The sequence below is a fragment of the Theropithecus gelada genome, chromosome 1 (assembly GCF_003255815.1).
Source record: "Theropithecus gelada isolate Dixy chromosome 1, Tgel_1.0, whole genome shotgun sequence".
In the NCBI taxonomy this organism is placed as follows: Eukaryota; Metazoa; Chordata; class Mammalia; order Primates; family Cercopithecidae; genus Theropithecus; species Theropithecus gelada.
The window spans coordinates 169,928,616-169,956,367 of NC_037668.1; positions in this window are offsets into that span (position 1 = coordinate 169,928,616).

Below are 27,752 nucleotides of genomic sequence, written 5' to 3' on the forward strand. Positions count from 1 at the left end.
CCATCTGAGAGGCTGCCGACTTTGTAAAGCAGTATGTTATCAAACACACTAAAAACTGATTACTGGTGAGAGGGACAGAGAAAGGTAGTAGAATAGAAGACTTTACCAATTGTCCACCTGGGAAGGACACCGATTTAATAACTATCTACAATAAATAAATAAATAAATAAGTAAGTAAGTAAGTAAGTAAAGCACCTTCACGAGAACCAAAAATCAGGTGAGACTCAAGGTATCCGGTCTTAACTTCATAGCACCCAGACAGGCACTGATGAGGAGGGAAAAACAGTCTTGAATCACTGACACCACCCTTGCCCAAAGCCCTGCCGATGACAACATAGTGTGGAGAGCATTTCTGTGCACTGAGGAGGGGAACAGTGAAGCGATTGTGAGACATTGAACTAAGTGTTGCCCTGTTAGAGCAGAAAACAAAACTGGACCGAACTCAGAAGGCACTGAGGGAGCATTTAAAACAGCTCCTCTCAGAAGGGAATTGCCAATTGCAGCAGACCAACTTGATTTCCCACAAGTCTCACCACCGTGGGCTAACATGCACTGGGGCACCAAGTAAACCTGAAAGACAGCCTAGGCCACAGGACTGCAACTTCTAGGCGAGTCCTAGTGCTGAACTTGGTCCCAGAGCCAGTGGACTGGGGAGACACACAACATTGGAGCACCAAGATATATAACATTTACAGAACATTGCATCCAACGGCTGCACAATACACATTCTTTTCCTCAGCACATGCATCATTCTTAAGGATAGACCATATGTTAGATTACAAAACAAGTCTTAAAACATGCCAAAAACTAAATAATATCAAAGGATTTTCTTTGACCATGATTAAATAAAACTAGAAATCAATAATTACTGTAATTTTGGAACTATACAAACACATGGAATTCAAACAACATGCTCCTGAATGACCAGTGGGCCAATGATGAAATTAAGAAGGAAACTGAAAATATTCAGAAACCAATGACAGTAGAAACACAGCATACCAAAACCTATAGGATACAGCAAAAGCAGACTAAGAGAGAAGTTTGTAGCTATAAGTGCCTACATCAAAAAAGAAAAACTTAAAACAATCTAATGATGCATTTTAAAGAAGTATAAAAGCAAGGGTGACCCAAATGCAAAAATAGTAGAATAAAAGAAGTAATAAAGATCAGAGAAGAAATAAATGAAATTAAAATGAAGTAAACAATAAATAGGAATACAGAGGATCAATACAACAAAAAACTGCTTTGTAAAGTTAAATAAAACTGACAAACATTCAAACCAACTAAAAAAATAGAGAAGTTCCAAATAAAAAAAACAAAGAATGATAAAGGACACATTACAACTGATAATACAGACATTCAAATAGTGGGTACTATGAACAACTCTATGTCAATATACTGGAAAATCTAGAAAAAAAAAAATGGGCAAATTCCTAGACACAACCTATCCATATTGAACAAGGAAGAAATACAAAACTCAACAGACCAATAACAAATTATGAGATTGATGCCTTAATAAAAAGCCTCCCAGTAAAGAAAAGCCAGAGACCTTGTTGTTTCACAGCTGAATTCTACTACACATTAAAAGAAAGACTGATACCAGTCCCACTCACATTATTCTGAAAAATAGAACAGTGGATATTTCCAAGCTCATTTTACTAGGCCAGTCTTACCCTGATGCCAAAATAAAAGACACATCAGGAAAAGAAAACTGTAGGCAAATATCTCAGATGAATATTAGTCAAAAATCCTCAACAACATGCTAGCAAACCAAATTCAACAAAGCGGTAGGAAGATCATTCATTGTGACCAAGTGGGATTTATCCCTGGGATGCAAGGACGATTTAACATTTGCAAATCAGTGAATGTGATATATTATATCAACAGAATGAAGGACAAATTTATGATTATTTCAATTAATCCTAAAAAAGCATTTGATAAAAATTCAACATCCCTTCATAACAATCCTTAAAAAACTAGATATGCAAGGAACATTCCTCAACATAATAAAAGTTATATACAACAAACCCACACTTGGTATTATACTGAATGGGAAAAACTGAAAGCCTTTCCTCTAAGATCTGGACCATGACAAGGATGCCCATTTTCACCACTGTTATTCAACAGAGTACTACAAGTCTTAGCTAGAGCAATCAGACAAGAGAAAGATGTAAAGCACATCCAAACTGGAAAATAAATAAAATTATCTTTGAGGCAGATGATATAATCTTATATTTGGAAAAACCTGAAGACTTCACAAAAAGCTATTAGAAATAGTAAACAAATTTAGTAAAGTTGCAGGACACAATCAACATACAGAAATCAGAAGCATTTCTATATTCTAACAGTGAACAATCTGAAAATAAGTAAAAAAAGCCATCCCATTTACAATAGCCACAAATAAAATCAAATACCTAGGAATTAACTTAAAAAAGTGAAAGATTTCTGTAATGAAAACTATAAAACACTGATGAAAGAAATTGAAGAAGACACTAAAAAATGGAAAGATATTCCATGTTCGTGTATTGGAACAATCAGTATTGTTAAAATGTCCATACTACCCAAAGTGATATATAGATTCAATGTAATCCCTACCAAAATGCCAATGGCATTCTTTACCAAAATAGAAAAAAAAAAAAAAATCCTAAAATTTTTATGGAACCATAAAAGACCCAGAATAGGCAGAGATATCCTGAGCAAAAGAAGAAAACTGGAGGAATCACATTATCTGACTTCAAATTATTCTACACAGCTGTAGTAACCAAAACGGCAAGTTACTGGAATAAAAACAGATGCAGAGACCAGGGGAATAGAATAGAGAACCCAGAAACAAATCCTCACACCTACAGTGAACTCATTTTCAATAAGGGCGCCAAGAACACGGATTGGGGAAAAGACAGTCTCTTTAACATATGGTTCTGGGAAAACTGGATATCCATATGAAGAATAATGAAACCAGACCCTTATCTCTCACCATATACAAAATTCTAATCAAAATGGAATAAAGACTTAAGTCTAAGGCCTCAATCTATTAAAATACTGCAAGAAAACCCCAGGGAAACTCTCCAGGACATCGGTCTGGGCAAAAATTTCTTGAGCAATACCCCACAAGCATAGGCAAGCAAAGCAAAAATGGACAAATGGGACCACATCAAGTTAAAAAGCTTCCGCAAAGCAAAGGAAACAGTCAACAAAGTGTAGCAATAACCCACAGAATTGGAGAAAATATTTACAAACTACTTATCTGACAAAGGATTAATATCAGAATATATAAGGAGCTCAAACAAGTCCCTAGGAAAAAAATCTAGTAATCTGATTAAAAATGGGCAAAATATTTAAATAGACACTTTTCAAAAGAAGACATACCAATGGCAAACAGGCATATGAAAAGGTGCTCAACATTGCTGATCATCAGAAATGAAAATCAAAATTACAATGAAATGTCTTCTCACCACAGCTCAAGTGGCTTATATCTAAAAGACAGGCAATAGCAAATGCTGGTGAGAATGTGGAGAAAGCGGAACTCTCAGACACTGTTGGTGGGAGCTTAAGTCAGTACAACCACTATGGAAAACAGTTGAGAGGTTTCTCAAAAAACCAAAAATAGAGCTTCCATATAACCTAGCAATCCTACTGCTAGTTATATGCCCTAAAGAAGGAAAATCAGTTTACTGGAGAGAAACGATGAAACGATAGTATGTAAGAGAGAAACAATACTGCACCCTTATGTTTGTTGCAGCACTGTCCACATAGTCAAAATTTGGAAGCAACCTAAATGTCCATCGACAGATAAATGGATAAAGAAAACGTTGTAGTTATACACAATGGAGTACTAATCAGTCATAAAAAGGAATGAGACTTTGTCATTTGCAATAAAGGGATGGAACTGAACTCATGGAGATAGAGAGTAGAAGGTTAATTACCAGAGGCTGGGAAGGGTAGACATTGAGACAGGGAGAAGTGGGGATGGTTAATGGGTTTAAAAAAATAGCATTTAGAGGGAATAACACCTAGTATTTGATAGCACAATTTGGTGACTATAGTCAGTAATAATTTAATTGTACCTTTTAAAATAACTAAAACAGTATAATTGCATTGTTTGTAACACAAAGAATAAATGCTTGAGGAGATGGATAACCCTTTTTCCATGATGTGGTTATTACGCATTGTATACTTGTATCAAAACATCTCACATACCCAATAAATCTATATACCTACTATATATGCACAGAAATGAAAATTAAAGAAAACTAATTACTGTCTTAAATTTGTATGTACATAATAATATATAATATGTTTGCAAGATGACAAAAACAGTAATAATTCTGAGACACAATGTACTAAGACAAACACTCATTCTTAAAAGGCTCAATAATTTAAGTAAATTAGAATATTGTGTTATAAATAGTCTCAGAGTTTCAATAGAACATTATAGTGATTTATATATATATATATATATATCCCTAAAATTTCAGTGACTTATATTACTGAATTTTTTAAAAATATATTTGAAAGTCATTTTATCTTGCTTAATGTGTCTTCTATTATCTTTATTTCACATTAAAATTTTCTTTTAATTCACATTTCCTTCTTGAGAACCTGATCATTATATAATTGACTGATGACTCTAGTGGAATAAGTTGTTTATTTTAAACAACTTGATGTTGTCAGATAATCTTGTAATTTTTAATTTTCTGAAAACTATCATTATTTTGCAATAGAAAATCTTGAAACAAAGACTTTTATTATCATTATTAGGGATCATCATCAGAAATGGAAGGTTTTTTTAAATAGTGCTTTATTTTTTTTTAAAAAAATTTCCTCCCAAAAATCTCATTTGAGTGTCACAACATTTTATGAAGTTATGTCGTTTTTCACTGTTTTCCACATACAATTTTGATTCGGAATCCAAACCTACCAAGAGTAAACTTACAAGCAAACTTTTTGCATCTCAGGGGTAAATTATTTTGAAGAAATAATATGATAAAATTGCTTTCTGCAATAAAGTCTTTGGACTCTGCACTCATATGGCATCATGGTGAGAAAAATGATACCTTCGTGAGACTGAAAAGTCTGACAATGACACACAAGGTCAAAAACTCTTTTTGCTTTAGAATGTATTTTTTTCTTAAGTTATTATTTAGGTTTTGTGGAATTCTTAAAGCAATGAAGACTCTTCTTCAATATGTACAAAGAATAATAATCCCATATGGAACGTTTGCTTCTCCCCTAAAACTCAAAAAGAAGATGTTGCTACATATATTCTCCTCTGATGGACACATTTAAATATACACCAGAATAGTTGAGTTCTGGTGTAACTCTTCTCTCTTTTGAGTTATCAGGAGATTGTGGAACCATTCGTTCTCATAATCTTATCTTTTAAAGTGTTAATTCTATAGAAGTGCTGTCTTTTTTTTTTGTTTTTTTCCCTCCAACAATATAAATTGATGACTCAGGAGTTCCTAGGGATTACTGGCTAGATCTTTGCTCTTTTCCCCATCCCTTCTGCAGTCACATTTCTACAATAAATGAGAGGAGTAATAACATATTCTTAGATATTATCTCATACCTTGTTCTCACTTTTATGTATTCTTGGTACATCAAGCCATTCATTAAAACATATTGGCTAAAGATTTTATAATTGTTTTGGAGAGGGAAGGAGCACTACTTCATTTCCTGCATCAGGCATTTGTCAGAGCAAAATATATTTTGTGAGAGAGCAAATATAGTGAACTAAAGTGTTGACTCTTTGATACTGCCTTTTTAGTTTTTAATTAAGTTTTGCAATTGAGAGGTTTTTAAATGAATGCACACAATGCTTAAAAGTTAAAGCCCTGACACAGTGGTATAGGGTACACTTATGTTTTATATTTATATATTAATCAATTTTCCTTGTTTAATACACCCCTGTATTGTGGCTGCTTATTTTGGAATCAAACTAGAAAAGATAGGGTAGAATGTTAGAATGGCAGATAGAGATATGAAGTGGGAAGAAGAGAATAACATGTATTTTCTTTGTTATGACTGCATTTATTTAAACTAGAAAATATATTAAGTATTTTAATTGCAATTTGAATCCTTCTCTTTCGAATTTCATTGCTTTATATGTGTAATCCCAAATTGCCAAAGATACATATTTTTGTAAACATAATTCAGTATAGAAAATTATTTATTTCTTAGTTCAAGTGTTTCCAAAAAGTACACAGAAATCCACATAATTAATAATTGACTCCTTAGTGAATTACTTATTTAATGAAGAGACATACGTTAGTATTATTATTTCTCATTACTAGCCTGACTCAAATGCATTCAAACAATCCTCTTTACAGCCAAAGTATACAGTAGGGTATGTAACAAATCAACCTACCTTTTCTAGAAGAAATTTCCTACAGGGAATCTCTTCTCATTTAAAAATCAGCCTCATGAATTAATTGACATTCTTATCTATTGTTTCTGTAAAGACCTCTTCTTATTTACCACTGATAACAATCTAAAAATTACCCATGTTTTGGAAATGTTTCTGAGTCATTTAATGCATGCCTCTGTGTTTTCTTAAACAAAATATGCTATACCAAAATGCTACCTTTTTGATAATTTAGGCTATCATTCTGACTTGTGTTGTATTGAAAAATTTCATTTGCCTGCTTTCATCCTTGCAACTGTTGTCTCCAATTTTATAAAATACCCTATTTAAATTTATTTTATGTATTTCTGCCATATGAAAAATCAGTTACTCATGATGTATAAATGAAAAGTAAATAATTTCTGAATAATTATCATAGGGAGTCCTCCACAGAGTCAAGGTTTCAGGTTTGGATACAGAATTTTAAGTAAGTTTAGAGTCCTTATTTCCTGGGTCTACTGTGTTCGCTGCATTTTAAAATGGCAATAAAAGTTAGTGTAGTTTCTGCAAAAAGAGAAAACAGTATAAAATATTTGAGCTTCTGATTTGTGGGACAAGATTAATGCTACATTACTTTGATGGCATCCTGCAGAGCAGGTTCTCCAATGACCAATCCCAAGGGAAGACTCCCACCACATGGAGGATAGCAAAGATCCATCACCTATGCCAACCACCAGGAACAGGAGCCTGAGCATTTCTTCCCATTGCATCTTTGGCTACAGTTCTACCAATTGCCTGAGCCTGGAAACAGAACACACACACACACACACACACACACACACACACACACACCCCAGGTTATATGAAGCAGGTTTGTTACTTACAGATGGCAGCAAGAGGCAAAATAAGTCCTGGATTTATTGAATCACTCTTCCAAGGTTATAGAAAGCTGCGTAGGGCAAATGAGGTCTAGACTGCACATGTTTTGCTTGCATTACAGGTGAGGGACCTTGAAAGTCAACCCATACCACTGAGGTTTATAACCCTCAGTGGAAACATGACTCACTGGGAAAAGTCTTCAAAGACATCCTGATCCCAGGGGAAGAAGAAGCAAAACCCAGGCTGTTCAGGGCAGTTCCTCCCTAACTCAAGATATTACTTTTCTAGAAGGGACAGGAATAAGATCCAGGCAATTTTTCCCTGTATCAATTATTGCATTCTCAGCACATCCTATAATTATTCTTGAGGACTACAAGTGAGAAAGGGGAGCAGAAGTGAGTTGGTTCAAGACCACCTGAAGAACTGCCATACTCTATTCCCCTGACCTACATATCCTCCTTGGCAAAGCTAGTTCATTTCCTATGTCCACTGGCCTTCTGAGATATGAAGGTGAAGTTTTGTCTCATCAGATTGACACAGCAGCTTGATGAATATCATCTCGGTGCCACATCATTGAGTCATAGCCAGAATCCAATTTACCAGCTCCACGCAGACTACTATGACAAGTAAGATGATCATGCTTGACTGCAGCAGTGACCTAGCCCAAGACACAGCAATCCAGCTAGGGAGTTGATAAGAGGTCAATGTTTCAGGTGGTCCCACACTATGTAGTCATTAGACCTGCCTTTCTGCATCTTTTCTGCCTGTATCTCTACAATGCCTGAGGTAATTATCCAGGTATAACCGGAGGTGTTGGCAATGGCACACACTCCCCACAATTGGGTTAAAAGGAAGTCTAGAACAATTTTGTTTTCTAAAATAATTTTCCAAGTGAGTTGAGAGATGTCTGCTGAGCTATGAAAGCAATGGCCATAGAGAATGCCATACCTGTCATGGGCAGAGACAGGTTTCTCTTCATTTCTTTCTTGATCACTGGCTCCTAAATACAGTGTTAAAGCTCTTTTAAAGGACATAAATCCAGAGTCAGTTACTTCTTTTGGCAGGTTTCTGGGGTGCCTGGTATCCCCACTAGGCTGTTAGCCCAGTGGTGGATCTCATTGTTAGGGTCACTATCCAAGGGCACTGGCACCTCTACGATGCCCAGCATGCGGGATCCCACAATCTTTCAGCAATACAGGCATGACATTGCCATTCCATATTCGGGTCACCCTGGACTTCCCACAAAGAAAGAGGTTCATAACACACCTTTCTTCATTTTCTTATTCAGCACCCCACTCATAGGTATGTAGGCGTAAGTGTTCACCAGCCAGGCTTTATTAACTGCATAATGGGATTAACTCAATTTCCCTCCTAGAATGTTGTTCAGGGGGCTAACATTAGTTCAGCTCTTGTTTCTGTTGTCAATGGTGGGACACTTCTTGTTCACGTAAATCAGAGGAGTATGGTGCAGCAAGTAGCCCACTATGACTTTGTTACCAGTGGTTGTGATATTTGCCATCTTAAATCAGTCAAGTTAAAACAGGCTCTTCTGGTTCCATTCCATGGGGCTGTTTCAGATCTTCACTCAGAAAGCTATAGCTTGAGTCCTATTAGTAAACTGTGGCCTTGAGAATGCCGGCATACTTGACCGCTGGCAAGACTAGGGGTTCACTTTTTAGTCAGTGACAGATTGAGGTTTCTTGTGGCCACAGCTTGGGGACTTCTAAGAATAGTGTTATGCCTTTAGGCCTCTGCTGCCTCATTTGTGTAGAAAGAACAGGCAGACAAGGGAGTACCACCTGTCAATCATTCTTCCCTCCCCCTGTCTCAGGCGTCCCTATCTCAGATGGGGGCTGGAATAAATGGTGATCAGGTCTGTCCCTGTCCTTCTACCACCACTTCTCCCAAGGCTACCCTGACCCACACTCTTCTTACAGCATGAACAGAGGGTACCGTGGGTGGATCCACTACTTTTAGATCACCTAGGACATAACCTGTGGGAACTGGGGGACCCACTATGGTCACCTGTCATCACATTAGGTCAGAGACTGAGCCCATGGGGCCAGTGGGCACATCCATTCACTAAATAACAGTGCCCTGTGGGGTCAGCACTTCAAGGTTACTGTCTTCCAATGTGTCTGTCTGCCAGGTGGCTACACCTGTCACTATATTGGGAGGAATGCAAACAGCTGTAGTGGGAAAGAAGTTTTGTAAGAGTTTCTCTTAGGACTGTCGCATAGCGTACATCTCATACCCACATGGGCTCCATATGTACTTCTGATCATCATTCATTAATCCCTTTTGCACCTCATGTCTAGCACCCATGCCCACAGCTTCAGTGCTTCTATCCTTTCATCTGCAGACTGCTCTATCAAACAACCCAGGGCTGTGCTCCCTTTGCACTGAACTGAGGTATTTAAAATCCAGAGGGTCCTTAACAGCTGCATAGTCCATCCTTGAAAAGTTCTTTCTGTGTGTTCCTATTTAAGACTTTTTTCAGTGGTCTATTGAAAAGGGTCTGACAGATACCATATACTCTGCATATACTCAAACATACAACTGCATGGCCTCAGTGAAAAATGCAGGGCCTCTATCTCTTTGAATGTCATCAGGCTATCTGAAGACATGGCACAGCCTCTTTTCTAGGGTGGTCATGGTGTTTGCTGAGCAAGTGCACCATACTGGAAAGGTGGAAAGGTCAGTTCATATCTAATGCATGTGTCCACAGTAGTAAGGGCATATTTACATCCTTGGGAGCTTGGGGAAGGTTACATATAGATTCCAAGTGCCACACTTGTGTAGGGCTGTCCTCAAAGAACGTACCCCGATTGTCAGTTTTGTGCACAGGCCTCAAGTTGAAAAGAATCACAGTTCTTTATGGCAGTGGTGGCTTCCAAAGGTGGAAAAGTGATTCTTTATTTCCAGGCCCAATGAGTAATAGTGGCAGTGTTGTCCTGGTCTGTTTGCTGATGGACCCAAAATGTAACTGGGACAATATGTGCAATGTCTGCTACTTCACTGATGTCTACTGTCTCCGATTTTTCAGTGCAATTGTTATTTTTTATTATTATTATTTTTTAGAGATAGAGTTTTGCTCTGTCACCCAGGCTGGAGTGCAGTGGTGTGATCTTGGCTCACTGCAACCTCTGCATCCTGGATTCAAGCGATTCTTGTGCCTCAGCCTCCCGAGTAGTTGGTATTACAGGCATGTACCCCAAGCCTGGCTAATTTTTGTATTTTTAGTAGAGATGTATTTTCGCCATGTTGGCCAGGCTGGTCTCAAATTCCTGACTTCAAGTGATTTGCCTGCCTCAGCCTCCCGAAGTGTTGGGATTACTGGTGTGAGCACCCACACCCAGCCCCTCAGTGCAGTTTTGATTTATTGCTAATTCCATGGATGTTCGTTGATGTATGGACCTTTCTTGTGTCCGTCAAAATGGGTGACAAATAGGTTGGAGTATATTGTCAGTTTCTGCCAAATTATAGCATCCTAAACAGGGGCGTCTCTGATTGTCCAATTAACCTGGCCAAGATCATAACCATATGGCCACGCCATTAGCTACTTCCTAAGAGTCAGTAAAGATGTAGCACGATTCAGTGTCAAGGGTGTGGGACACCACTAGCCAAACTGCATTTAACTCACAGCATTAGGAACTGCAACCATCTACATTCTGTGATGATACCTCCCGTTTTCATGTTGACACTGGCTAAAATCCACTTCCCTCCTCAAGGCTTCAGCTTTGTAAAGCCATTTGTAATCCAGTAGAAGGTATCAAAGCCTGCATCCTGTAATTGTGATTTTTATCTGCCATTGCAGTTGAATGGGTTAGACACCATTCCACCTGCAGGATATCTGGTCACCTTCTCATGCAACTTGCCTAATCTGGGCCCAGTCTTGGATGTACCATTTCTGTTTGATGATGCAGCTTTGCTAGGCTGATGTTCTCTAATGTCTAGGCTGCTGTTAACCAAGGACAAAATGGGAAATTCTGGTCAGTGTACAACCACAGCATGTTGGGTCAGCCTTTCAGTTTCCACCAGGGCCCAATAACAGTCTAAAATCTGTTTTCCAAATAGGATGTAGTATGTGGTTGTTTTGGGGACCTATGAGTTTGGAAACCCAGGGCTTATTGAACCCTACTGTTCTTTTTATTTTTGCCAAAGGCTTAAGTCAGCTTGATCTCCCAACACTTAGACTTGTAATTCAAATGGGTAGGCAGGTTCTAATGGGTTAGGGACAAGGCCTGAGTAATAGATTGCTATAAAGCCTGGAATGCCTTATCCTCCCTGGGCCCTTAATGGAAAATAGTTGCTTTTCTGGTTATCTGGTGGGGAGGGACCATCAGAATGCCCAGGTGGGTTATGTGTCATCACCAATATCTAAAAAGTCCAATCGGATATTGGTCCTTCTTTTTCATATTTGGTCAGGTTAATGCTAAGAATTTTTGACAGAGAGTCTCTGGCATCTAGTTTGGATTCTAGCCCAGGTGGACTTTACAAAGGTCACCTGTTGGGCTGGTCCCTGGATTTTTTTGGGGTCAATTTCCTAGCCTGTTTGTTGCATATCTGTGACTATTAAATCCAACACCTCTTGTGTGGTCTGCTCATTGAGGGCCACAGTGAGTATGTAATCTATGTAATGGATACATAGGACTCCTTTGGGCAAGGGCACAGTAGTCAAGTCCAATCTCCTTCATAGATGGCATATCAGGCGAGTTCAAATGCTCCTGTCACAGCACTGTAAATGTATATTATAATGTACCCTGCCATGCAAATGCAATTGTACGATGCATTTCCATTTACGTGGTAAGGTATAAATGCAAATGTATCTTGACATGTAAATGCAAATTTATATTTATCTTTCAAAAGGATTGGGAATGCATGAAGAATGACTTCATACTATATGCTGACGGTCTTCATGTTGTATTTGGTCACTGTGATGATATCTAAAATTGCTGGTGCTAGTAGGTCTGTCACAGTGTTTAGCCCTGAAGAGTCAACTTTCAAGTGACAGGTCCCACTGTCTTTCTTAAGTGGTTAAATCTAACTGTTAAAACTGAGAAGTTTGCCTGCTATTTGCACGTAGTGAAGAGTATGATGTCCTTCTCCTCCACAAGAATGTGATATTGGCTTTATCGTATTATGAGGTTTGGGGAGACATGGAGCGATAGACTTATCCTAGTGGGATGGCTAAAATGTTTACTTTATTTGGGATGTAGTTCAGTAGGCATTGTGGGATAAAACATTGCATTTGACGATCAATTTTCTAATACATTCAGCTGGAATCACAACCAGTGACTCAATTAATGGCTCAAATGGACCTACTCATAAGCAAGCAAGCACCTTTCCACTTAGCATCTCCTTAGCTCCCTGAAAATCTCCCAAAGCCACCCAGTGTCAATGCTCTTCTGCAGGACCAGGAACCACAGTGACATGGGCCCCAGTGTCTAGCAGAGTCATGTAAGTTAAAGTCCCCCACACCATATTTACTCTAACAGGTTCACGAGGCCTCCAGACTCTAGAGGACAGGTGGAGATCTTGGTCACACTTCTATACCTGTTTCAGTTTAGAGAAGTTTGAGTTGAAGATCGTAATATCTCTGCCTGGGAAGATGACTCCCCTGGAGAGGCTGGGGTAGACATCAGTTCCTCCACTGTCTATAAAATAATCAAAACTGTTTTTAGACAATTGAGTATCATCTAATTCCCCACTCTTGAGCCCATACAACCATGAGCCCATCGCCATCCTGCACAAGGCAGTGGTAGCCTCATCCTCCCTATGCCAGGAGTGTATAGGAAGCTTAGCGTATCATACTGGGTGGGGTATGAGGTTAGAATGCTAAATGCCAGACAAAAAAAAAAAAAAAAGAAAGATTCTGGTTTGTCACCTTGGCAATCTGGAGCTGTGGCTAGTTGGATGAGCCTGGGCATGTGCTCCAACACTAGGTTGTGAGTCAATCTACCCAAGCTTTGTCATTCCTTCCCTGAGAGCAAAGCACTCTCTATCCCCTGTTCAACAACTACCTCAAATAGCCAAGACAACATGTTCTCTCCTGGTTTCTGCCACCACCAGTCCCTTGAGATCAAAATTTCTCTTTCTGTGAAGGAACAAACTGGATGGTTTTGTTTTAAGCAACTCCATCATTCATGAGCTCCTGCACATGTTGGTTCCTTCTCAAGTGCCTCAAAGACCATCTGAGTACCTCTGTCCCATAATCCTTTAAATACCTCAGGGTCTCACTGATCACTCACTTCCATAGCTATCCTCCAAGGTTGAGTGATTGCATAAGTGCCCCAAAACTAGGAGATCATGGACCTCATCCCTCTGTTTCCACATTCCTGTCTCTCTGTCTCAATACACACAGCCAGCTCACTCATATCAGTAGGAAGGGAGTGGGGTGTGACCTATATTCCACTTATCATCTTTCCTTCCCTGTAAATCATCCAGGTGCAAGTCCAGCATCTGACTCCCAAGCTAATATCTCTGCCTTGGGCTGGGTAGTAAGGGATATTTACCCACTTTACCAAACCATGGTCCTGGCAGACTGAACATATTCACTGTGCCATGCATGCTAGTGTATTTTGGCAATGGCATTCGTACTATATATCGCCAGCAGAAGAATAGATGGGCTAGTCAAATCCCGTTTAATAAACTTTTTATCTTTGTCATTCTTTATTTTTTGTATGTATAAGTTTTTTCAACTGGCTAAAGAGTATGAAAAAAGGTGACCATCTTTAAGCATATTCCCTTAACTGCATTCCTCCTTTGAATTAGAATCTGAAAATTGTTTGTTAAATTATGACTGAACTTTACAAAGTAGAGAATTCTTGGGTTCTGTGAATTGACATGTTAAAAGCAAGCTCTCACTGGTGGTTGCCAAGGCTTTAATCAGAGAAAAGTGACTCAGTTTGAAGTAGTTTGAGTTCAAATAAAAGATGTGCTAAGATTTCAGATATGGTACTTTATTTTGAAACTGTGCAGCAGATTTAATCCGAAAATAGGTTTAAACACTTGTTAGCATTACCTATTGAGTTATATCAGGAGGGTTTTACATTTTGTGTTAAATATTGCGTGCTATGAGGTTGGATTTTGTGTCAGATAGGATAAAATATACAGTTTACAGTTTCTAAAATATTTAGATTTGTTCTATATCTGAAAATTTATAAGAATAAATTAACAGCAATATTAACATCTATTGTATTTTTACAGGCACTGATATAACAGTTTTCCTGTTTGTACAAATTAAAGTTTACTGTATTTATTAATGCATAAAATTTGTTTGAATCTTCTTCCACTCATGTGATTTTCTGCTTTTCAAGAGATTTTCTGCTTCTCTCTGAAGAGGAAGAAGCTGTCACATTTTACAAGCAGCTGTTTATTCTTCAGAAACTGAACACGCATTGCAAAACATTGCCTTAAATTTAATTACTGCTTATGCCAGTTTGTTTTTCTTCAGTTTGTAGCAGAACGAAATGAACTGCCTCAGATTCATTCACTGATTTTATATACATCAGAAAAGTTATTTTATTTTATATTAGGTTTTGAATGTTTATTTATGTATATTTATCAAAAATAAGACAAAATACAAATTGAGGTATTTAGACTTATAAGTTATTTAACTAACCATTGTCCTTTGGAGCTGAGTTTTCATCCAGAATACTATCATAACAAACTACTATATAAAATATATAATCATTTACAAATGTGTTGGTAATAATAGGGTACATACCATTAAGGATAATTTTATAATTTCCTATATTAGAAATATTATTTTATCATATTTTCAGGAATATATTAGTGCAGAAGTTATAAGTTATGTTTTTAAAAGATTTGATGTATATTTTTCAAAACCTTTAAAATCTTAAATTACTCGTATACTAATATTCGCTTATATTAAAAATATTCATTGGAGGATTGTGTGTGTGTGTTATCAGGTACTGAATACACTTTGTTGCACAAGTAAAAAATGTCCCTCTTTTCATGGAGTTTATTTCTTATAGTCCTTGAATTTAACTCATGGAATAACATTGGCATTTAAATGAAAGACATAAAATATAAAATATGTATAATTTATTTTAGAAAGAAAGATACTTTGTTACTTTCAAAATGAGATATATACACTATTTTGTGGATGACATGAAAAAAATATCTTCCTCTAGACGCCTGGTTAGAAGACGTATTATCAGCCAACTCCAAATCTTGACTGCCTTTTTGTCTGGCCTGTATGTCATTACTTTGGTTAATATCTACCACGATTTCAATAGCAACAAAAACTAGAGGACAGCAGACCTGAGGAAATGTGGAATCTAAGCTATTCTTTTTTGTTTTCTAAGTTGCTTCCGTTTTCCTAACTGATTTGGAAAAGTAATAGGCATACCACACCACATTCATACCTGTGGATTCCTTTAACCATTACTTTTGTTTTACTTTATATTCTTGAAGTAAAAGCACAATGTTACCTTAATCTTTATCAATATGGTTTAGTATTGCTAATGATCCACCAATAGCAAAATAATAGAAAAATACTAAGCTTTAAAATAAGTTTAACTGTTAAAAAGATATTATCATTAATCAACAATAGTCTTGTACTAAATGAAAATATCAATTAGAATTGCCATAAAATTATGTTTATATCATTTTCTAATAAATACGAAGATAAGCACCAGCAGATAAAGTTTATTTTTAAACTATTTTATTTTTTATTCTTGTTTTATTACTTCTGTAAAATAAAATTTTGATGGTTTTGAGCACAGAATGCCCAGTTTCATTATTATAAGATATATAGTTTTTATAAGGTCTTTGGGATTCTCAGTGTATGTGAAACCTACCAAACATGGCAAAGATGATGTTGAGGACTGTTAGATAAAGGGGTTACTTAAAGGACTATTATTTTCTTTGGGGAGTCCCTAGTTTAGTGGAGTAGGGCAGGGGTCCCTAATGCTCCTGGCTACAGACTGGTACCTATCCATGGCCTGTTAGGAAGTGGATTGCATAGCAGGATGTGAGCGGTGGGTCAGCAAGCATTACTGCCAGAGCTCCACTTTCTGTCAAATGAATGGTGGCTTTAGGGTCTCATAGGAGTGCAAACCCCATCGTGAACTGCATATGTAAGGGATCTAGGTTGTGTGTGCCTTATGGGAATCTATTAATAACTAATGCCTGATGATCTGAGGTGAAACAGTTTCATCCTTAAGCCATCCCCCACCCCTTCCCAGTCCATGGATAAATTGTATTCCACAAAACTGGTTCCTGGTGCCAAAAAAGCTGGGGACCTCTGGAGTAGAGCATAATTTAAAGTTTAATGATACAATTTTAATAGTAAAAATGTGTAATTCTTTTAGAAATATGTCCTGTTTTATCCCTGAGGAATGACTACAATAGAAAATCAAGCCTGATAATTTTGATAATATAGATGATTAAAAAAAAAATTTCTCTGGGATGAAATTCATAAAAACAATTCTTAGTCCAAATTTTCTTTGGCTAGTGATGAAAATGTCGTGTTATCCTATTCCTTGTGGATATATAAAGAATGGCAGAAAAAAAGGTGGTTTCGGAAGTTTAGTGTTGGCTTTACATATCTTGGTTAATTCTATCCTGCAAATACATTTTAAAGCATGAGTTTCCTTAGCCTTCTGTTGGTGAGATCTCTTTTTTTTTTTTTTTTTTTTTGTATTATTTAAAAGATCCAGGCAGAATTAGAAACCCCTATCTTAGGCAAAGAGGTGGAAAAAAAAGGAGCTGGTTGATGGACAACACAACTGGTTGCTCTTTCCCACCCCTGAGATCATCTGCCTCCCTTCACACTTAAGATGACTGACAGTGTCAGTGTCCAATTATAGCATTCCTTTTTTTCATTTGGGAGAGTAAGAGAAATGTTCTTGTATCTTCTGGCATTTCAAAATATTAGGCATGCTAAAAATTGTAATGCATATATCAAAATGTAAAGATTGAGAGTAGTTTATGCTTTTCCTCTCTTTACTGTGACATATGATTTTTTCCAGGGGATTTTCATGCCTCAGATTTTGCCATATCATGATCTCCCAATAATTGCTCATTAAATTCAAATATTTTCACATGAGAAATATTTTATCATGTAACAAATGGTCACAGACTCCTTCAGGATTTCCAAGGCAGGTAAGTCCAAAGAACTTTCAACTCACAATACATCAAAGACTGTTTTCATATATCATGTCTGATAAGCCTAATAATTCTCCTACCAAGTAGACTAACCTACATATTGAGGAAAATCTTTTTTCTTCAATCAAAGGAATTCTCTGTAGATATTTAGAGAAGCAACCAGTTTCTTGAAATGACATCTCCTATGTCAGACTTTGGTTTAGAAGAAGGCCTATTGAATTTATTGCTCCTTTTTCTACAACAAATTATTCTTATTAGTTCTAAAATTATTACTTTGTATGCTAAATTTAAGATGCTCTTATGCCTGTCTTACTTGTCTTCAGAGAGTGTCATTTCTTTAGATGTAGTTCCTAATGCAGTATCTTACTTTTAGTAGTTGGATTTGTTGGAACCTAAGACAAATACTGAATTTAAATTCTAAAAATAGAACTTAAGATTATAGTTCTGCAGACTGAATTTCAGATTTTTACTTCGAATATGTACAAAATGTATGGGAAAAAATAAATTTGTGTCACACAAAGTATGTAATTATTGAGTCAAACTCTTGTTTGTCAGTATTTTTATATTTTACTAAAATTATTTGTGAGTACCTTGCGTATCTTGTCCTTGCATACTTACAACTATGAAGACTAGTGGAGCCAGAAAATATGTAAAAACGTTTAACAGAAATGCTCCTTTTTGAATTTTATATATACTCTCCATCCCTTGATTTACAAAGCTAGTAGCAACTGTTGCCTCAGGGGAAGTAATATAGCATTGGACAAATAAGTTGGAGATCATTTATGAGTTTCAAATTAGACTTGTTACAGATTCACAGTAAAAAGCTCTGGAGCTACCATTTTTTTGCAGAAATCTGACTTTTTGAAAAATAAAAATATTTGTTGATCTCAAATCTGAGAGGTAGGATGACTTGGACTATAAAATACATAGCAGACCTAAGTGTTTTTTTCCTGCCACACAATTGATCCTTGATTGCAAATGGCAAGTGGAAGGTTGGGTGCCACTTACTGGGACTCTACTATTATTGCTACTGAGTGCTCCAAAAGATCCCTGTCGGATCTTTGACTGCTCTTGGGGTAAAAACCCTTCTTAGAGAATGATAAAACATCTTAGATTTGTTCAGGACTTTTAGAGCAACAGAGTCTGTGCTGAACTTGTGGTTGGGACTCTCCCCAGTGTCAGCCCTGGAAAGAGTCCCCGGCTCTGTGAAATGGCTTCAGTAGTGTGGAAATCACTCATGGTATATTTAGGAAGAGGGATCTAAGAGTCTCCTAGTTACCTGGTTTCCTCAGACTCACTGAACTTCCACATGATCTTCTCAGTTTCCCTTCTCTTCTAAGGATGAGGACCAGCAAGTAGGACTTGCCTTCTCTCCTTGTTATTGTATCGCTTTGCCTTTTGTCTATGGGCAAATGTGTTTGCCTGATCACTTTTGTGTTCTTTGGGGCCTGAAAAGTGTTCTAGATAGCAAGTAATACGTAAGTACAAATTGTTTTGGAATCTCTTTGAGTGTTATTAAACTTCTTTAATAAATCAGATGGGTTTTGTTTATAGAAGTAAAAATTTGGAGTTGAAATGCACAGATCTTTCCACATTGCCCATTTTGCTCTGTCATTAAAACATAGGTGCTCAGAAAGTTGTATCTTGAAATAAAGACTAGAATTTGGGGGAAAAAGGAGAAAATAATATCATATAAAGACTGGTTTTAGTAAGCATTTAATATGTGACTATACCTACGTTTGAGAAAATATAGGATAGCGTTATATCTATCATATCACTTTTTATAGAATGTTTTACAAATATCTTGACCATCTTCACAATCACGTTAATATTGTATTTATTTTTCCTTTGAGAATGGATGAAATAGCTAATGCAATCATTATTGGCTACAGTCTTTTCAAGTTCTCTTTTCCAATGCAATGCAACTGACTTTTATAATTTTCATTATATTTATTTCCACAAAACCAGTTTTTTTAAAGTGTCGTGTGTGTGTGTGTGTGTGTGTGTGTGTGTGTATAAAGCTTCTAAAACCAATACAAAAAACTAGCCGGGCGAGGTGGCGGGTGCCTGTAGTCCCAGCTACTGGGGAGGCTGAGGCCGGAGAATGGTGTGAACCCGGGAGGCGGAGCTTGCAGTGAGCTGAGATCCGGCCACTGCACTCCAGCCTGGGCGACACAGCGAGACTCCGTCTCAAAAAAAAAAAAAAAAAAAAAAAAAGCTTCTAAAACCTTTATAAATAACAGTTACTAAAAAGTAAAAAAAAAATTTGCAAAATGAAAGTAAATTGAGTTTGGAGTAGAAGAGCTCATCTTAATGAAAAGAATGTAAGAATTAAATGTGGAAATTTGGAAGTCAGATCGTGTTAGACTCAGCTCAGCTTTGCCAGGTTTTAGCTGTGTGAACTTGGCCAAGTTAGGAAACTTCTTGAAGTTTCAATTCCTCTTCTTTGAAAGAAGAATGTAAGAGTAACAGTGAAGATCAATTGAGGTAATGCATAAAAAGTGCTAGCATAGGCCCTGGCTTAACACAAATACTTAATAAATGGTAAGCAAAACATTCATGAGGGCAAGAACTCAGTTCTCATAATTGTTATTTCCCCAATGACTAGAACTGTGTTTCCCATATATTTAGCACTCAACTATTTATCAGAGAAATAAATTTCAATATCATTATTATTATAACGTCCAAAGTAGACTACAAACTTGCATAAATAAATATACACATAATTGAATAAAACAATTATGTTAGTTATGAAACTAAATATAAAGCAGAGAATCAGCAAAAAGAAGACTAATGAAACAGATTTCTAATGAAGGAAAACATTTTCATGCTGAGGAGAAATTTATTGTATCAAGGATTACAATTATTAAAATAATATCATTAAAAAGTTGGTATTGTGGAATTATGTTGACAAGTAACATAAATTTTCTCTTTTTAAATTAAATTAAATTAAATGTATTTATTTATTTTGAGACAGAGTCTCGCTCTGTTACCCAGACTGGAATGTAGTGGCATGATCTCGGCTCAATCCCACCGGATTCAAGCAATTCTCCTACCTCAGCCACGCTGAGTATCTGGGCTTACAGGCATGTGCCACCACGCTCAGTTATTTTTTGTATTTTTAGTAAAGATGAGGTTTTGCCACGTTGGCCAGGCTGGCCTCAAACTCCTGACCTCAAGTGTCCGCCCACCTTGGCCTCCCAAAGTGCTGGGATTACAGACGTGAGCCATAGCACCTGGCCATAACATTTCTAATAAATTAATTTTTACTTTTGTATAAGGAAAAAGTGATAATCTTTCTGTCCATTATAAAAATTTAGTTTATTATAGCTACAGTATTATTACAAATAAATATGAACAACAGCTCTGGCGAGCAGTCCACAAAACTGTTATTACATTTTCAATTTAATTTTTTATAAATGCTGATAAGATGAAAATATTTAAAAAGAGATACATTCAAAAAGAAGTACTTTAAATACTTTATAAAAGTAAGAGTACACATAGCATGCGTTCACATAGATAATGCTTTGTAAATATGGCCACAGATGTAACAGCTTCTAGAAGAGATTCTTCACAAATATTACTAATGAAAAATGCATCTAAAATAATATAAAAAAAATTTCTTTCACACTTATAACTAAATATGTCTACTGTACTAGACAGGCTATGAGACTTTAAATAACTCACATTTGGTCTTTGGATTTGACATTTGACTGTGATTCCTTTCCACAGCGACTGAATCAGGAGTTAGCGTCTTAGACAAAGGCAATCTTAGACTAGACTTATGAGTAATAATAAATGGCAAAAATCATACAAGCAAGCACACACTTACCCTGTGGGAATAATTGCTCTTTGATAGTGACAATACAGTTCAGTCATGTCCTTTCTGGTTGAGAGTTTTAAATATAATACCTAGACAGAAAGCCACAGAAGTATGTCTACAGAATCAGTACTGGGAATAGGAGGAGGAAGACAGAGTGGGAATACAGCAGGGTTGTTAAGACGGAGATAACACCAGAAGAGGGATATCAGTTTGATACCTGAATTGAGGTATTAGCAAGGCTTTCATGTGTGATTTCTGGGAAAACAAAACAAAACAAAACAAAACAAAACAACTTTGCTTCCTTATTTTCCAGTACACACTCTCTAAAATAAATTCTCATCATGAAATATAACTTGAGGTTGCTTCTATTGCTTATAATTTGAACTAATCTATGTTATTTTTGTCTTCAGAAATGTTTTAAGAATTTAAACCACTAGTTTCATCTTGAAATCAAAATAATTAAAAGATCTTTTCCGCCACACACACACACACAAAACCAGTATCGGAGATGTAATAAACCATAGTTATTCCACAGCATTCTGTTGTTCAGTAGTTGTAGGGATTTTGTAAAATCTTATACAACTTAAAGTTTTCTGTAGCAGCTTTATAAAAAATGGATATTAGTGATACAATTGACATTGGTTTAAACTGCATGAGTCCATTTATACATAGATTTTTTTCTATAACTATATTGGAAAAACTTTTGAGGATTTGCAACAATTTGAAAGCACTCATAGGTGAACTGCATAGCCTAGAAATGTCAAAAAAAAAAAAAAACTAAGAAAAATTTGTGTATATCTCAATGTATAAAATATATATAGGTACTAGTTGATTTTTTTATAATAAAACATCCACAAATCTATTAAGAGAGGTTAAATTTTATCAAAATGAATGCACATAAACACAGACCTCACGTGGTATCACAGTAAAGTAAATGTAAACAAGTGTAAGAATTTAATATTAAATCATAACAGCATAAAATTAACTGTAGTATGTAATGCACTACTGCTATAATTTCATAGCTGTCTCCGGTGCTATTGCAGTGAGCTCAAATGTTGTGAGTATCTCTCAAAATTCTGTGACTCTAATTATCTCCATGTGAGCAGTTCTGTTCAGTAAATTGCATACTGTGGTAAAAAGTAATCCCTCATGGTTCCCCTGTATTTTTCATTGTGTTTAGCAAAATACAGTAAACCTTGAATAACATCGTGAGATGCATACAAAGAACAAGTGATGCTGAAAGTGCTCCCAAGAAACAGAAAAGTCATGATATTACAGGAAAAAGTTGAATTGTTTGATACGTACTATAGATCGAGATCTCCAGCTGTGGTTGCTCAACATTTCAAGATAAATGAATATGGTGTAAAGACCACTGTGAGAAAAAAAATATAAAAAGGAAAATTGTGAGGTCCTGGCTGCAGTTATGCCAGCAAGTGTGAAAATCTTGTGCTTCTTGCAAAATACCTTTGTATCTCCTATTAAAAATGGAGCTTTTATGTGGGTACAGGATTGTTATAAGAGAGGCATATCTATAGACTCTCATATGATTTGAGAAAAAATGAAATTATTATATGACAACTTAAGGTAAAAGGAAGGTGAAGGATCTAAAGCTGGAGAAGTTAATTCCAGCAAAGCACGACATGATAATTTTAGAAAGTGGTTTGGCTTAAAAATGTCAAGATAACAGGAGAAGCAGCTTCAGACAACCCAGAAGCAGCAGGCAAGTTCCCAGACGCCACTGAGAAAATCATGGAAGAGAAAGAACATCTGCCAGAACAGGTTTTAATGCAGACAACAGTGCCTTATTCTGGAAAAGAAAAATCCCACAAAGATCGTTTATTAGTTGAAAAGAAATAAATGCTTCTGAACCAGTGTCAAACAATGAAGAAGAAGTTGTTAGAAGTGGTACCAGAAAACAAATTGACAGACAATCTGGCAGAAGCGTTCTGATTATTTGTGACTGCTTATGATTTCTTTTATGACATGGACACTTCTATGGGCACTGAAACAAAATCAAACGGTGGAAGGAGGATTATACAGTATAGAAACATTTTTAGAGAAATGAAAAAGCACAGAAAGAGTCAGACAGAAATTAGGCTGTATTTCCATAAAGTTACATGTAGCATACCTGCTTCTCCTGTCCCCTTTTACCTCCTCCACCCTCTGCCTCTGCCGCACCTGAGACACCAAGACCCACCTTTCCTCTTCCTCCTTCTTCTCAGCCTACTCAATGTGAAGAGGATAATATGAATACCTTTATAATGATCCACTTCCACTCCACTTCCACTTAATGAACAGTACATTTATTTTTTCTTGTTTATGATTTTCTTAATAACATTTTCCTTTCTCTGACTCACTTTTTGGCAACAATATATTATACAATGCACATAACATACAAAATATGTGTTGATTGGTTTTTCATTATTGATAAGGCTTCCAGTCAACGATCAGTAGTTAAGTTTTTGGAAATTCAAAAGTTATATGCAGATTTTTTTTTTTTATTGTGTGTAGCAGTAAGGGTGGGAGTTGGTGCCCCTAACCTGTGTATCAGGGGTCAACTGTATTTCAAAGGAGCCAGATAGGCAATTTTGTTTTTCTCCTTTATACCCAGTATTTTAATAATTACAATAGTTTTGTTACATAAGATCTATAGATACTTTCAACTTATTTTAGTCTCTACACTAATAGACTAGAGCTTATCTTTAATCTTCATTCCTATATGCTATTTTAAGCCAAGTGTTAGTGTTAATGTTAGCAATATTTGAATCAAGATATCAAATAGTAGTAGCTGGTTTTTTTTTTTGTTTTTTTTTTGTTTTTTTTTTTTTGAGATGGAGTCTCGCTCTGTCGCCCAGACTGGAGTGCAGTGGCCGGATCTCAGCTCACTGCAAGCTCCGCCTCCCGGGTTTACGCCATTCTCCTGCCTCAGCCTCCCGAGTAGCTGGGACTACAGGGGCCCGCCACCTCGCCCGGCTAGTTTTTTGTATTTTTAGTAGAGACGGGGTTTCACCGTATTAGCCAGGATGGTCTCCATCTCCTGACCTCGTGATCCACCCGTCTCGGCCTCCCAAAGTGCTGGGATTACAGACTTGAGCCACCGCGCCCGGCCAGCTGTTTTTTTTTTTTTTTTTTTTTTAAAATACATCTGTGTTTACATCTCTTCTGGATTATATTTTAATAATGATTTAACTAGGCAACTGGAGAAATGCATTTTCTCTTTATAGACCAAACAACGGCAATTTACCTGGACCTGGAATGGATTTCTTACCAGTTATGAAAATGTAAAGCAATGAGGAAAACATTTTCCTAGGGAATGGTTTAATGATTTGTTTGTGGGGCAACAAAAGCACTGCTACTCTCTATACTTCTGGATTAACACTGGTATTATAAACAGTATTATAATAAATAAAAGTAAAAATAAATGAACAGTGATAATGAAACAGGGTATTTCCCTGACCCCTTTGTGGGAGGGAACTGGAGTACAGGAGCGCTGGAGTCAGTTGGCCTCTCCAGCGAGTGGGTGCAGCAGCCAGGAGAGTGTTTTTGGGTGCAGGCAGGAGTACCAGCCTTGTGGCAGTATCTAGGGTGTGGTCTCTGTGACCCTTGAAGCCCCAGAAGAAGTGTTACAGTGCTGTTTTAGCTCGACCATCCACGGGCAGCTTGCGTGTTGACAGTTCAGTGGGCCCTCTGCCTTTTCGTGTGAGGCAGCTGCCTCCACCAGTTAGGGTGAAGGGTCAGTGTGACAGCCTTTTGCATCTGCACTCATGGAACCCAACCAAGCTCTTGTCCGGTGTCCAGGAGAAATGAAGTCACACAAATGAATTGGATAATGGTAAATGTGGAGGATTTTATCACTAGTAGAAGTGACTCTCAGTGGGAAGGGGAGCTGGAAAGGGGATAGAGATAGAAGGTAATCTTCCCTTGAAATCTGGCTGTCTCTGGCTGGATTCTTCTCTGAAGTTACGCTGTCAACCTGTCCCTCTGAAGTCAAGCCACTTCTCTCCAATGTCCAACCATAGTCTCTACTTCTCCTCTCTCTGCCAGTTTAGCCTGGGATTTTTATACACACGGGATTGGAGGCCGGCAGGCCATGGGTGGTTTTAGAAAAGGCAACATTTGAGTCATGAGGGATGTAAGTTCTCACTTTGAGCCACAGTTCCAAACTTTTCAGCTTGAGGGTGTACCCTTCGCTAGGGACTCTCCCTCCTCTGCACAGAATTGCCCTGCCTCCTGTCCCTATCAATATTATAAATAGTACTATAAAGTGGTGTTATAGAGATGACTATTTATAAACAATAGAAACTTACATTTCACAGTTCTGTAGGCAGGGAAACCCAGATCAAAACAACAAGTTCCTGAAGATTCAGTGTCTGGTGAGTGCCAATTCCTCCTAGATGGTTCTGTCTCCAATGTCCTCACATGGCAGGAGGGATAGAAAGGGCAAACAGCTTCCTTACACCTCTTTTATAGATCACAAATTCCACTGAGGAGGGGCGAACACTCCTAAAGGCCCCACCTCTTAATACAATCACATTGGGGATTACTTTTCCACATATAAAATTTATGGGACACCAAGAGTCAGACCATAGCAGAGGAAGCAGAGGCCTTCACTACTATGTATGACTGCAATGATCTATTTACATAGTGAGATGGGCTGGCACAGTGGAGCTGAGGTTATAAGCCATTGGGCAAAACCACACCAGCACTATACTAATTTTTAAAAACTATACATTAGCATACAAGTGAGATTTGAAGGAGCTGGGTTTTTTGAACCCCAACCCTAATCTCAGGGTAGTCTCTAAGGACACAGTCATTAGGCATCTCTGGACTTGTGTAGCTGGTTTTCATTATTTGTTGGGATGGGATTATGTGCGTCTCTGAGTTTTTACTCTTATATCATCCTGCAATATGTTGATGTTTAAAATGACTAGCCTGGTGAACATGGTGAAACCCCATCCCCACTGAAAATACAAAAATTAGCTGGGTGTGGGGGCACACACCTGCAATCCCAGCTACTTGAGAAGTTGAGGCAGGAGAACTTTGCTTGAACCCAGGAGGTGGAGGTTGCAGTGAGCCGAGATCATGCCACTGCACTCCAGCCTGGGTGACAAAGACTCCATCTCAAAAAAAAAGAACCTCATACTACTTTTAAAATCAGATTTTAAAAACATAAAATCCATATACAGCTGTATATAAAATTGAGGGGTCAAAATAATTGTTCATGGGTAGATTTGAAACCAATTCATAAGAATATCTTAATTGCTTTCAACACTATATCTAGCAGAATAACTACATTAATTTTAATATTTTGTATATTTGCTTAAATATTTTTTGAATAAAGCACAAGAGGATATGAGATTGCATAAATAAGTAACTCTGTCTCTCTCGTCTAAGTAAGTATTAAACTTTCTATTTGAAAGTTACATATAATTTGGAGTGAAATGATCATTTAAATAATTTTAACTCTCTTAATAAGATCACTTTGACTTGTATACACAGTGCTTAGGATGATAATACACTGGAGGACAATATCATAAATGATATTGTACTACTTCCTGGATAAGCAAATTTTTTCCCATTTACTTCAATTGAAAAAATACACTGAGCCTAAACTACATGTTGGCGCGGTTCTAGGCATTGTGTATAGAGTAGTGACCAAAAATAGTCTTTGACCCTATAGAGTTCAAATGTAATTTAAATTCTTTGTAGTCTTGTTCAAGATTATGTTTGAACTCCATAGGGCCAAAGACTTTGTTTTGTTGAAACAAAGGAGTAAAAAGTAACAAAAAATTTAATAATATCAGGTGACAATAAGTATTCCAAAGACTAACAAGGGTGTGTGGATATAGAATATAAGATTACTGCTATTTAATATTAGCAAGTTAGAGTCTTTCTTGTAAGGTGGCACATTTGAACAGGCATCTGAAGAAAGTGAGGGTGGAAATGGCAAGGTTCTGGGGCAAAAGTGTGTTTGGTATAGTGCATGTACAGCAAGAAGATCATTGGATATTTTGCAGTAATATTGGGGTGTTAGGGAAGGAAGTGAAATCTGAGAGTTAGTCCAGATCAGAGCATATATTGCTGTATCTAATTGTGTGTGAAATGAGAAGCCATTGACAAATTTTGACTGGGCATGATGGCCCATGCCTGTAATGTCAGCACTTTGGGAGGCCAAGGCAAATGGATCACTTGAGATCAGGAGTTCAAGACCAGCCTGGCCAAAATGGTGAAACCCTGCCTTTACCAAAAAATACAAATATTATCCAGGAGTGATGGCTCATGCCTGTATTTCCAGCTTCTTGGGAGGCTGAGGCAGGAGGACTGGCTGAATCTAGGAGGTGAAAATTGAAGTGAACTGAGATCGTGCCACTGCACTCCAGCTTGGGTAACAGAGAGAGATCCTGTCTCAAAGAAAAAAGAAAAAAAAAAAGGAAAAGGCCGGGCGCGGTGGCTCAAGCCTGTAATCCCAGCACTTTGGGAGGCCGAGACGGGCGGATCACGAGGTCAGGAGATCGAGACCATCCTGGCTAACACGGTGAAACCCCGTCTCTACTAAAAAATACAAAAAAC